The sequence below is a fragment of the Ricinus communis genome, chromosome 3 (genome assembly GCF_019578655.1).
Source record: "Ricinus communis isolate WT05 ecotype wild-type chromosome 3, ASM1957865v1, whole genome shotgun sequence".
NCBI classification, from domain to species: domain Eukaryota; kingdom Viridiplantae; phylum Streptophyta; class Magnoliopsida; order Malpighiales; family Euphorbiaceae; genus Ricinus; species Ricinus communis.
This window is the reverse complement of record NC_063258.1, coordinates 32,789,368-32,802,494: the sequence shown is the minus strand read 5'-3', so window position 1 is coordinate 32,802,494 and position 13,127 is coordinate 32,789,368. Positions and strand designations below refer to the sequence as shown.

Genomic DNA, 13,127 nt, shown 5'->3' with positions numbered 1-13,127 from the left:
GTTCTACAAAAACGAGAAAAGATGAAAATATCATTCTAATGTGACAGCAAAAGTGACAACTCCACCAGAGAAGCTCAATTTTTAGCACTACGTACGTCTTAAGTTGGCTGCTCATTTGGATTTGAATCAACATATTCTGCAGAAGGTGTCCCATGTCCTTCAGGACAAATTGTGCGGACTGAATAAATTGATGGACCTGGAGCATCCGTACATGCCTCATTCAATGCACTCTTATTGAAAATGTGTGAATTCAAGTCTTTCCGGTCAAATATTCTGAACAAATGAACAATTCTACTCCATATTGAAGCTTCTAAACCAGAATACATAATGACTTGCCAATGCTCATAGGTGAACATGACTCCGTATTATCAGAGCTAAAACTGAAACTGTTCCAGCAATTAAAAATAAGCCCCAGAAACTTCTGAGACTAAGGCTGTTGGAAGAAACGGTGGTGCTAGAATCTGGACAATTGCTTTGCTTTCCAAACCATGCTTCCTCAATTTCTTTCATTTTATCTCCTTTAGTCACATTTAGGATCGCTCTTGACACATGAGCTACTAATGGAGATCTGTTGAGAAATTAGGCTAATAATTATAGGAATATGAACAAATAATCAAGAAAAATAAGAATACAAGAATTTAACGAGGTTCAACAATGTGCCTACGTCCTTGGAAGCGATGAGCGGCTGTACACTTTTATTAATCCTCTAACTAGGTTATAAATACAAAAGATATATTCGCTCGTTGCGCTGCGCTCCACTCGCTCACTCCGCTTAGCTCCAGCATTTGTCCCTTAAACTGGTATATGAGTCATACCTAACAAATCTCCACCTTAGCGAATATCAAGCCCCTTAGGAGATGAAACCATGGAGTTTCTCACACACCAAAGTGGATTGAGCTACCATACTTGTCTAGCAACTATAAACGTTCAACAAGTCCAAGCAATTCATGAATTTGTTGGTAGTAACCGGCTTAGTCAATATATCAGCTGCATTCTCACTAGTATGAACCTTCTACAATAATATTTCATCAGATGCAATCAACTCTCTAATCTTGTGATACCTCATCAATATGCTTAGTTCTAGCATGGTATGCCTGGTTTTTAGACAAATGAATAGCACTTTGACAATCACAATGCAACTGAACTCCACCTTGCTAAACTCCCAGTTCCTTTACTAGCCCAGTAAGCGATAAAGCTTCTTTAGCAGCTTCAGCTATTGCCATGTACTCAACTTCAGTTGTAGATAATGCCACAATGGACTGAACTGTTGATTTCCAACATATAGGCCATCCACCAAGAGTAAAAACATATCCAGTCATAGACCTTCTATCATCCAAATCACCAGCATAATCTGAATCCACATACCCTACAACTAAAGGATCATCTTACTAACTGTCGTAAACAATTCCATGTCCTATAGTACCCTTCAGATACCTAAAAATCCACTTGACTGCTTCCCAATGTCGCCTACCTGGTTTAGACATGTATTAACAAACTTGACTAATAGCATGAGCCAAGTCAGGGCGAGTACATACCATTGCATACCTTAAGCAACCAACTGCACTGGCATATGAAACCTTTGCCATGTCTTCAATTTTCCTATCTGTCCTAGGACACTGTTCTGAAGAAAGCTTAAAATGATTTGCCAATGGAATGCTCACTGGCTTTGCTTTGCTTATCCCAAACCTCTCTAACACTTTCTCAACATAGCCTTGCTGAGATAACCACAGTTTCCTTGAGCCTCTATCTCTGTGAATCTCCATTCCAAGAATTTTCTTTGCAGCACCTAAGTCTTTCATATCAAATTCCTGGCTCAACAGAGCTTTTAGACCAAGGACATCATGCATATTCTTTGCAACAATCAACATATCATCAACATACAGTAACAGAAAAATAAAAGAACCATCATCAAGGCTCTTAACATAGACACAACAGTCATACTCCCATCGCTTGTAGCCAATCTGAATCATGTAGGAGTCGAACCGCTTGTACCATTGTCTTGGAGACTGTTTCAACCCATAAAATGATTTCTGTAACCTGCAAACCAGATGCTCATGTCCAAGTTGAGTGAACCCTTCTCACTGCTGCATGTAAATCTACTCCTCTAGATCACCATGCAAAAAAGCAGTTTTAACATCCGTATGCTCTAAATGCAAATCCCAACTAGCTACTAATGCAAGTACTGCCCTGATCGAAGTATGCCTAACTGTAGGAGAAAAAATTTCATCATAATCTATCCCCTTCTGCTGTTAAAAACCCTTCGCTATCAATCGAGCCTTGAACTTTTCCCCTTCTTTTTCTGATACTGCTGATTTTTGTTTGTACACCCACTTGCACCCAATAGCCTTCTTTCCCTCAGAAAACTGAACTAACTCCCATGTATGATTTTTCTGCAAAGACTCCATCTTCTCAACCATGTATGATTTTTCCGCTCCATTCGCTCGTTGCGCTGCGCTCTACTCACTCACTCCGCTCTACTACAGCATCTATCCCTTAAACTGGTATATGAGCCATACCTAACAAGATCTTTTAGGGAACACCTGAAACTCACAAACGAAATAAGAATATATATGTGTCATATTGGAGTTGTCTCCAGGCTTATGAGGTCCCTGAGTTGCAATGCCATATGAATCCTAATTATAAAAGGAAAAAAGAATAAGCAAGGAAACAGAAAAAGCAAAAAAAAAAAAAAACCTAGGAGAAGTATGCTAGGAGCAGCTCCGTGTATAGTACTTCCTCAATGCAGCAGCAATGCTACCATTCTCCGTTCCTTTAACGAAAAGTTCATTGCATTCTTTAGTAGAATTGTACACTTTGAGTTTGGATTCATGAAAACCCAAGCCTCTTAAGATTCCTAAAACAAAAGAGTCCTCCTGGTAGCCCACATACTCTCCATTATTAATGAGTTGATGGACATCAGTAACAGTAGGCATGAGCTGCTGGACTGTCAGGAGACTTGTTAAACTGGTCGTGTAGCTTTGAGTGAGAATCAATATAACGAAACACCATATCATTACTACTAGTCTAGCCAAGTTACTAACCACTCTTTCCCCTGTTATAAATATAAAGAACAAAGAGTATCAGTTCTTCAATTTGTACCAACAGTTAAAAGCACAAATTAATTGTGAAAATTCAGAAGGGGTAGGAGAATCACGATGGGCAAAAATCATGGTCGAGAAGGAAAACCAGAACGCAGTGCCAGCTTGATGTGATGGAGGTCCTCTAAAGGCTTCATTTATTCTGTGTTCAAGAACCCAGGCCACAAAACCAATGAAAATAAAGAAACAGAAGCTTGTTACCCAAAGATCGGGTTAATTGCACCGATGGTACCAAACCTTCAATTTGTTTCTTTTTGGTACCACTCCTATTATTTCTATATCTTCCGCCAGTACCAAAGAGGAATCCGGCACTTATTTGCTGATGTGGCTGCCGAATTTTGAATTGATAACACACCACTTGCCACACCTGTTGCTCACTCAACAACTTAATTCCTAGTCAGCAATTGGAGGGGGTGCTTATGGAAATTTTTATCTTTTGAAAAATATCACTCAAGCCCCCATCCTCTTGCTTCTTCTTCCTGCCCCGCTGCACCTCTCCCCACCCATCTCCACCATTTCTAGCCACCCATCACTACTACCGTACCCAAACTTCTTCCTCCATACGCCTTTTTCCTTTTCCTTCCTCGCCGTTCCACGTCGAGCTTGAGGAGGGAGTTGCTCATCCTCGCTACTGCTGCTAGTGCAGCCTCCTACTACCATTTTTCTGCAAATCTGACAATGGTTTGAATAAAAACTAGGTTTCATAATTTGGAAATTTTCCTGATTTAGGATTTTTTATTTGGGGTTTAGGGTTATAAATTGGGAATAAAAACTAGATGTTTTTAATTGCTGAGTTGGATAACTATTTGTTGAGTCAGCAACAGATGTGGCAAGTGGTGTGTTATCAATTCAAAATCCGGCAGCCACATCAGCAAATAAGTGCTTGATTCTGTTTGAAATAATAGGAATGGTACCAAAAAGAAACAAATTGAAGGTTTGGTGCCATTTGGAAAAAAGTGCGAAGGTTTGGTACCAACGGTACAATTAACCCCCCCAAAGATCCCATGTTAAAGGCTTCAAGAAACCCATGCATTTTTACTATTGTTGTCTTTGATTGGCACTATCATTGATTCTCCTGATTCTGTGTAAAGAAATATGAAGTCCACATACAAGGACTTGTTTGCGATTATAGCTGTATCTCCCACTATACCATCAAATTTTTGTGATGAAAGAATAAGAAAAAGAAGTGACAGAAAGTTATGCTCATGCCTCAGCCGTACGAGGAATTTATGTCATATCAGCACAAAAATAATTAGAAGTTACCCCAGTGGACACTTGATAGACTAGATCATCATAAGTTTCTGCACTGCTTCCATCAGGATTGGCAAAGGGGATGTATTTGTTAAACACTGTAATTAAATGTTTATTGTAAGGGTAGTATAGTTATTTCCATGTTAGAGTATAAATAGTCATCTTTCCTTTATTTTTAGGTTAAGCTTCTTTTAATGATGTACATTATGATTTTCTTTCAATATTAACATGGTATCAGAGCTAAATTGTTTTATTTTGCAATGAGGACATTCGGTTCTATTTGTTGTTTGGACTAGCAGAAGGATTAGCCTCTGCTGCTGTGTTGTCTGGTATAACATAAGGAAAATGGTGTCGTTCTAGTATAGAGACTGGCTTTTACTGAAAACGACGTCGTTGTTGTTGACTGTGTGTACATGAAAGCGTTGCTTCGCAAATATGAAACCCATTCGAAGATAAAGAAAACCCAAAAGGGCGTTGGATTTCACGAACGGCCTCGACGTCTGCGTCTGAAAACGGCCCGCCTCGACATCGACTATACCAAAATCTTGGAAACCCATTTGAAGATAAAGAAAACCCGTGAAGGCGCGGTTTTGCCTCTTCTTTTCGCACTGCCGGCGCTGCCATTTCCACTTTGCATGCCACCTGCTCGACAAAACTCCCTTGTTCAATCTGTTGTGCAGACTATTGTTGTTCGTGGCGTGTTGGTTTCAGATGAAATTCTTGTAAAGACGAGAATATTGTTAAAGATAGTTGCAGCAAACAATGATGTTGGCATGCCACCTGGTCAACAAAATTCTTTAAGGTTGGATTTGTTGATAGGGGCTGTGGCTTAAATTTATTTGCTTGGTGGAAAATTATATATTGTGGTTTCATATTGATAAATGGTTATGGCACATAAGCAATCTGTAAAAGAGGCTTTGTAAGATTGTTATCGGTTTGTAAAAGTAGGTTTGTTGCCCCTTCTTTGGAGTAATTGATTGTTGTTGATTTCTGTTGAATTTTCCTTTCTTTTATGTCTGTATGGTCAAGCTAGAGATGATTCGCCTAAGCGCCATTCGCTCGATTGGATGGTAAGAATTATGCGTATTGGAGCTACGTAATGAAAAATTTCTTGAAAGGGAAACAAAAGTGGGGATATATTTCGGGTGCCTATATTAAGCCTCAAGATGATGTGGCATTATTGGATAAATGGGAAGTTGATAATTCAAAAATTATTACTTGGATCAATAATTCCTTAAGCATTCGATAGGCACCCAATTAGCAAAATATAAGGAGGTTTGGGATCACCTAATTTTGCAAAGCAATACCAGTTGGAGTCTGACATTCGTGCTCTTTAGCAGAAAAGTATGAGTATTCAGGAATTCTACGATGACTGATTTGTGGGATCAGTTGGCTCTCACGTAACTCAATTCACGAGCCTTTGGGCCTTATATTGTACGAAGAGAGGCAAATTGGTACGCTTTTAATGGCCCTTCGTGATGAGTTTGAGGAACTTTGTGGGTCTATTCTCGCATCGTCATCCAACGCCTTGATTCCTTGTTAGTGAACTTTTGGCTGAAGAAATTCGTTTGAAGTCCTCGGTTGTAAAAGAGGTTTCTCCAGCTTCTACTCCATCTGTTTTTGCCATACTTCCTCGATCAAACTCTAAATCTCAGTTCAGGCCATATGGATCTGTTGCTCGTGATGAATGCGGGTTTTGTAAGGAAAAAGGTCATTGAAAATCTCAGTGTCCGAAATTGGGCAAAGGAAAACAACAACAGTTTCATCAGCAGCTTCCACAATGGACCTCCTCTTCTACCTCGTCCTCACAATGCCTTGTCAACCTCCTCCTTAGACCCATCACTGATTGAGCAGTTTCTTGCTTCTCAGCCTCATGTCATGTCTGCTTCCTCTCAAGTAGGTCTGTCATCTAGTTCTTCAAGTATATTCCCTTCCTCCTGGATTTTAGATTCTGGTGCTTCAAACCATATGTCACCTAATTTATCATCATTTACTTCTCTAACCCCTAAAGTTTCAGTTCTTGTTATGACTGCTAGTGGTACACCTATGCCATTGCAAGGTGTTGGTTTGGTTATTACGCCTTCTCTATCTTTATCTAATGTCTATCACATTCCTAGTCTTGCTTTGAATCTTTCTTTTGTTGGTCATATTTGTGATACTGGATGCTCAGTCTCATTTTCTTCTTCTGCTTGTTTTGTTCAGGATCCACAGTCTCAGAAAGTGATTGGAATCGGTCATAGAGAAGGAGGACTTTATGTATTGGATCAACTCAAAACCCTTCACATTGCGGCTGTTATTCCTGGTGTGAATTTGTCATCCTTTCGTTTGAATCCCTCTTCATCTGTGTTTTATTTGTAGCACTCTCGCCTTGGTCATGTCTCTGTGTCTCGTTTAAAATTTTTAGTTTCTACAGGAGCTTTAGGAAATCTGAAAACTCATGATATTTCTGATTGTAGTGGTTGTAAACTAGCCAAGTTTAATGCATTGCCTTTTCCTAAAAGCACTACTATATCTGTTGCTCCTTTTGATCTTATTCATTCTGATGTATGGGGACCCTCTCCTGTTTCTACAAAAGGGGATTCTCACTATTATGTATCTTTTATTGATGATTGCACTCGTTATTGTTGGGTTTATCTTATGAAACGTCGTTCAGACTTTTTTAGCATTTATAATGAGTTCCGATCTCTTGTGAAAACCCAACATTCAGCTGTTATCAAATGTTTTAGATGTGATTTGGGGGGAGAGTATACTTCTCATGCTTTTAAGGATCTACTTACTTTAGATGGTATAATTTACCAAACTTCTTGCACTGATACTCCTGAACAAAATGGAGTTGCTGAGAGAAAACATAGGCACATTCTAGAGACTGCACGATCACTCTTGTTGTCTGCTAGTGTTCTTAGTGAATTTTGGGGGGAAGGAGTTCTTACTTCTGTTCATTTAATTAACAGAATTCCTATTTCTCATAATTATGGCTTGTCTCCCTATGAAAGATTGTATGGTCGTGCGCCAGATTATACTTCTCTTCGTGTTTTTGGTTCTACATATTTTGTTCTTCTTCCTCATGTTGAACGCAGTAAGCTATCATCTCGATCTACTATATGTGTCTTTCTTGGTTATGGTGCAGGTCAAAAAGGGTATCGTTGTTTTGATCCAGTTAGTCATAAATTATATGTTTCTCGTCATATTGTTTTTCTTGAACATATTCCTTATTTTACAATTCCTGACCGTCCTCACCATATATCTATGTCTGATCTTATCCATATTGACCCTTTTGCTACTGATGTTGATAAGCTATCCTCTGCTGACATTCCTGACACCTCTATTGGCTCCTCTACTACACACTCCGCCCCAATCATCTCCTCGAGATCATGGATACTATCGTATCCCTACACGCAATCGTAAGTCCACTAAACAACCTGATTTTGATTATTCTTGTTATTCGAGTTCATTTGTTTCCTTTCTCGCTTCTATTCATCGTCTTTTTGAACCTTCATCTTTCAAAGAAGCCATTCTAGATCCTCTTTGGCAGCGTGCCATGGCTGAGGAGTTAACTGCTCTTCACCAAACCCATACTTGGGATTTAGTATTCCTTCTTGCAGGTAAACGTGTTATTGGTTCTCGTTGGGTCTACAAGATTAAAACTAAGTCTGCTGGTTCTATTGAAAGGTATAAAGCTCGTTTAGTGGCTAAAGGTTATTCTCAAGAATATGGTATGGATTATGAAGAGACTTTTGCTCCCGTTGCTAAAATGACTACAGTTCGAACTCTTATTCGCTCGCCGTTGGGATATAACTCAAATGGATGTCAAAATGCCTTTTGAATGGCGATCTTCATGAAGAAGTTTATATGGTCCCTCCTCCGGTCTTGATCATCATCCCGGTGAAGTCCGCAGGACTTAGAAAGGCTCTTTATGGTCTCAAACAGCTCCTCGCTTGGTTTGAGAAGTTTTCTCTTGTAATTACTTCACTTGGTTTTCATCCTAGCCACCGTGACTCGCATCGCTTATCAAATATACTTACCGGTCGAATTTTGCTTTCTCTATATGTTGATGATATGATTATTACGGTGATGATGTTGTCGGGATTAGTCCGACTCATTGTTTTGCTATGAAGGACTTGGGTTCCCTTCATTACTTCTTGGGTATTGAAGTTGCTTCTTCTCCAAAAGGGTATCTTCTTTCTCAATCTAAGTACATTTCCGATATTTTTGAGCGTGCTCGCCTTTCCCCGACAATAAGACTGTTGCTACTCCAATTGAGCTCAACGCCGCTTATTGATGGTTCTCGGATTGTTGTTGAAAGTTTGGTTTATCTTACTATCACTCGATATTGCATATGTTGTTCATATAGTCGATGGGTTTGTTACTTCTCCTACTACATTCATTACGTTCATTTTGAGATACCTCCTCTTCTATTTTCATCCGCTTCATCTTTAGAGTTATGTGTTTACTCCGATGCTGATTGGTGATCCCACCGACCGCAAATCAACTACTCGGATTTTGTATCTTTTTAGGTGATTCCCTTATCTCTTGGAAAAGTAAGAAGACGTCATTTCTCGATCCTCAACGGATGTCAATATCGCTATGGCTTCTACTACTTGTGAAATAGTTTGGTTGCGATGGTTGCTTGCTGATATGGGTGTCTTTCTGCGGCAACCAACTCCTTTACATTGTGATAATAAGAGCGCTATTCAGATTGCACACAATTCAGTCTTTCACGAACGGACCAAGCATATCGAAATCGACTTCATATTACCCGTCATCATCTTCAGAATGGCACCTTGACTTTACCTTTTGTTTTTTCTTCCTTACAGCTTGCAGACTTATTTACAAAATGTCTAATTGCTTCACGTTTTCGTTTTTTATCTGGCAAACTCTCGATGCTTGTTGATATCGCATCGTGAGTTTGAGGGGGAATGTTAAATACTGTAATTAAATGTTTATTGTAAGGGTAATATAGTTATTTTCATGTTAGAGTATAAATAGTCATCTTTCCTTTATTTTTAGGTTAAGCTTCTTTTGATGATGTACATTATGATTTTCTTTCAATATTAACAGTATTCATAAGTCACAGCATAAGATAATGCTTTCACTACAGCATTAACAACATCAATGCAGTTGCCTCTGACAGTTGTGGTATTAGTACGAGGATCTCTTGTCACCTTTACAAATTCACTAAAACCTTCTTTCACTGGCACTAGAATTCGCAACTTCTTCCCTTTTGTTGGAATCTCCCATCCCTTGAGAATAGAAGATGAATCCCCAGGCCATATCACTGGTGCAAGATTGGATTCAGAAGTAGAATACAAATTTGTGACTGCCACTGAGTTCAATTTCTTGATAAGTCCCTTTTGGGGTGTCCAAAATCCAAGTCCTCTTGCTCCATCACCAATTACATTAATTATCTGGAAAGTCGAGGATGGTAGCTGCTCATTAACGAAAAGGAAATCTCCTGCAAGGCCTCTGAAGCCAGTGTTTGACAATGCCTGAAGAAGGTCCGGACCATTTAGAGAGACCCCAAAAGTGGTAAGGTCAATTGTTGAATTGCTTGAAGTATTTGCTTTCTGGAAGTCAATCTTTGCAGCCCCAGCTTTATCGATTGCCAAATGCAATAGCAGCATCATATGTCCATAGTTCGTAAATGCTCGACTCAACATCGACAGTTCTTGGGTTATCTTGCAGGAATTTGCTTTTCCATCGAACTTAAAAAATTTCCAGCTCTTTAGTTTTTGGAACATAAGGTCGAACACCCAATACACCGTGCATTGATTCGATAACAGAAGGGGTTAGAGAACGCAAGTAATCGGACATCCCATTTGTCATGATCCAAACATAGCCTTCACTCATCATTCCAACCTCTCTTGCTTTTAGTGAGAAGCCGAGAACCGAGAGAGGGTAGCATGTGCAAGATAAAAACTCTAGTTTGCATACTCATCAACTTGTATAGCTCTTCAGCAATTTGGTCATCAGTGGCGGAGAAAGAGATTAGACTCCTGTAAGGGATTCGGGTATCAATTGCTTGCAAAGAATCAGTTAAATAAGGTATGACTCCTTGGCCATACTCGTTATCAACGTAAATGGGCACTGCTTCTCTCCATCCAAAAGCTTGAATTAGTGCAGCGATGGCACCCACTTGAGTTGAATCATTTTTTGTAGCTCTGAATAAATATGTTCTCCGGATAGAAGCAAGAGAAGGAGTTGATGCAGAAAAGGATATGATGGGTGCATGAGCTTTTTGTCCGAGCTCAATAACAAAGCCAGCCTGCGTAGATGTTGTAGGTCCTATAATTGCTTGTAATTCCACATTTTTTATCAAGGTCAGTGCTGTGTTTCGGAAGGGAGATTCAAAAGAGAAATTAGAATTGATTAGAGCTAATATATTTTGTTATAGAGTTTTTATCTCATCATATTACAATATGTAATCAACAAACATATATTTATAGCATACTTAATAGTTGGAACAAATTGTTATAATTCTCCAATTCTTTTATTTTTCTTTAAAGCCGTGTAATAATTTCGATCCAAGGACAATAATTTTAGGTGACTTGCAGAAGCATGGCACGACTTATGAAGAATTTTGGGTCTTTAGATATATGTACTACCACCTCGCAGATGACACATTTCTGTCAATGCACACATATAATGACTCTAATTCCCACATCACATATGGCATCATAACAACTTTTCAAACTAATTGGAAACAGGTTATTTCATTATCTATGTTACATTTTCTAAATATATATTATAATTATTGTGTCAGTCGTTGGAGATGCCCTCTTAACTGTTGCAACTAAACTCAGGCCTAATCTTTCACTCGATTGAACCAAATTTTGCAATCAAAATAAAGAACATTTGACGCATTTCACATAAATAAGAAAACAAAGTTCATTTGCCTGTATAAAAATAATTTAAAAATTTGATGTTATAAAGATAATAATCGAAAAACTATTCCAGTAATATAAAATCTCGGTCATATTAACTTTTTAAATAAAATAATTCATTTGTAGCATGCGGTGCTCTCCACCATCGATGAATCCCTTTAAATGGAATATGGATGGATCGGCCTTTGGAAACCTGGTGGAGTAGTTAGGGGTATGATTACGGATGGTGTCGTTCTAGGGCTATTCTCTTTTCCTATTGGTATCTAGCGGAGATTCTTGCCATTCTCAAAGCTTTGGAACTCACGACTTTTTCTGATATGCTTTCCATTCATTCTGAGTTGCAGTAAGCTGGGTAAGAAATGAATTGCAATGCTCTCCTTAGCTGCTTTGGGATATGCTTTACTACATAAAAACTCTCCTCAGATGTAGGAAAGGAATTACGGCCTGGATAGTTATTTCTTTTCCTCATTTTAGAAGTAATTAATAAAAACAATATAATTAAAAAAGACCACGCACTTGAGAAGTGAGAACTTAAGCTTTCTTGGTCACGAATGCTATATAGAGAAATTCAACCCTTGATCCCATTTGATCATACTGCTCATCTGACAGAAAGAATAATGTCCTAGGCAAAGTGAAAGAAGGGGGAGCTTGAATTTTTAGACTAAATAATTTGATATCGATAAATTTTGAAAGATGGCTTATACACGCTTAATTTTAATGAAAAATGTATAAAATCCAGAGAGAGAGAGAGAGAGAGAGGGAGAGAGAGAGAGAGAGAGAGAGAGATCAGAAAGAGACACCTGCTGCAGCTGCACCAACGACATCTTCCATGGAGTTCCTGGTATGACGGACTAACCTTGGCTTATAATGACTATTGGTAGCATAGAAGTCTGACAGGGCCATCTTGATGCAGCTCAACCCTTTCTTGCCTGCCAAATGCTCTAAGTCAAGAACCACTCCTACATTCACTAGCATTGTTGTGTTTTGTGCCATCACCATATCTGTCAAAAAAAGAATTATAAGAAAAGAGAAAGAGATAACAGGTGTTGAAGCCTTCTTTCTCATCCTTTTGTCTACAGATATTGGGTTGCCTCCAGTTGTATGAGATAACAACTTTCAACAGAAAATTTCTTATTTATATATAAGATCTCAGGATTTAAAAAGTATAAAAGAAGACGAATAGAAGAATTAACTTCTGTTCTGTGCCTGGAGGAAGAGCATGCATGTTATGCTACTACTCAAATTAAAAACAGACTAATCACTAACTAGGTGTCAAAGAAATTTAATTGCCTTAAAATACATCAAGTACAATCTGTTCAAATAATTAGAAAAAAAAAAAAAATCAATCAAACGCAGTATGCAGCTTTGAGATGTGGCATCTATTATTGTTGCACTTAGATACTAAGATAGCACAGCCCACAATGATTTGATTTTGACAATTACTTGGAGTGAGTATCTTCGGTTTTGTGTTGACCAAATCAAAGTATGTCTGGTGGGTACAAACTTAAAGTTTGTCAGCATGCCTTGCTAGTTAACTTGCTTTCATTTATCTGCTCAGGCCTTTTTTGTAATTTAGTTTCCTGATCATTATCTTCTCTGTATCAGTTACTATTTTAGTGATACATCTTATTTAATTTCTGCCAATTTTTAATAAGAATTTGAGTTGTATTTCTGCAAATCGTAATTTCACGATGCTTAATTAATTTGTTTCTTTTTTCTTAATTTAAAAATGTAAGGAGTGGAATAATCTTTTTTTCTTTTTAGTTCTTAATTTATTAAATAAATAAATAAATGCTCTAATATCCTCTTAGTAAAAAAAACAATAATAATAAAAATAATAAAAAAAGATAGTATATATACCATTTATTACGCATGTCCATTTGTCTAAAATGTCCAA

At 38.1% G+C, this 13,127-nt stretch overlaps 1 pseudogene; it reads right to left on the bottom strand.

Annotated features, from left to right (window-relative positions):
- Positions 1 to 98: 98 nt before the first annotated feature.
- LOC8265216 lies at positions 99 to 12,846 on the bottom strand (annotated as a pseudogene).
- Positions 12,847 to 13,127: the final 281 nt, after the last annotated feature.